Source organism: Asparagus officinalis, chromosome 2 (genome assembly GCF_001876935.1).
Source record: "Asparagus officinalis chromosome 2, Aspof.V1, whole genome shotgun sequence".
Classification (NCBI taxonomy): domain Eukaryota; kingdom Viridiplantae; phylum Streptophyta; class Magnoliopsida; order Asparagales; family Asparagaceae; genus Asparagus; species Asparagus officinalis.
The window spans coordinates 69,954,756-69,955,509 of NC_033795.1; positions in this window are offsets into that span (position 1 = coordinate 69,954,756).

Sequence of the window (754 nt, forward strand, 5' to 3'; positions counted from 1 at the left end):
CTTCCCAGCTTCAGTAAACCTACTCTTTGCTATAGGGGCTGTGTAAAGAGAGATTCTTGCATCTTTTCTTCTGCTGTGTGAGTGAGATCTGTGTAGATCAACTGTGAGGGAGTGTGGAGATCGCTGTGTAGATGAAGTTTCGGCTTCCAAACCGGGTGTGTAGTGGATTTCTCCTCGAGAGTGGGGAGCGGGGACGTAGGACAGAGGGCCGAACCTCGTTAACACATCGCGCGTCAAGGATAACGATTCCTAACCCTCTCTTATTTACTTTGCTTGCATCAGTTTACTGTGGATTGCTTGTCATTTGTTTTTATTGCATATTAGAGCCTCTTGACCCTAATCACCCCCCCTCTAGGGTCCAACATTTGGTATCAGAGCTTGGTCTCTATATCAGTTTTTGGTTTAACAACCTTAGAGAAAAGATCTAATGGAGGCCTCTTTGAATATGCATATGCTAGAAGGACAATCCACAACTAGACCACCTCTCTTCACCGGCACTAATTTTGCTTATTGGAAAGCTAGGATGAGAATTTACCTTCGTTGCATAGACCTTGACATTCTAGAGCTCATAGAAGAGAAATATGTAGAGAAGTCCAAAGTTGAGAACATGTCCGATGATGAAAGGCACCTTGCCAATCTCAATGCTAAGGCCATGAATACCTTAATATGTGGTCTTTCCCCCAACGAATACAATAGGGTTTCCACGTGTGCAACCGCATACGAAATTTGACAAAAATTATGTGTCACACATGAA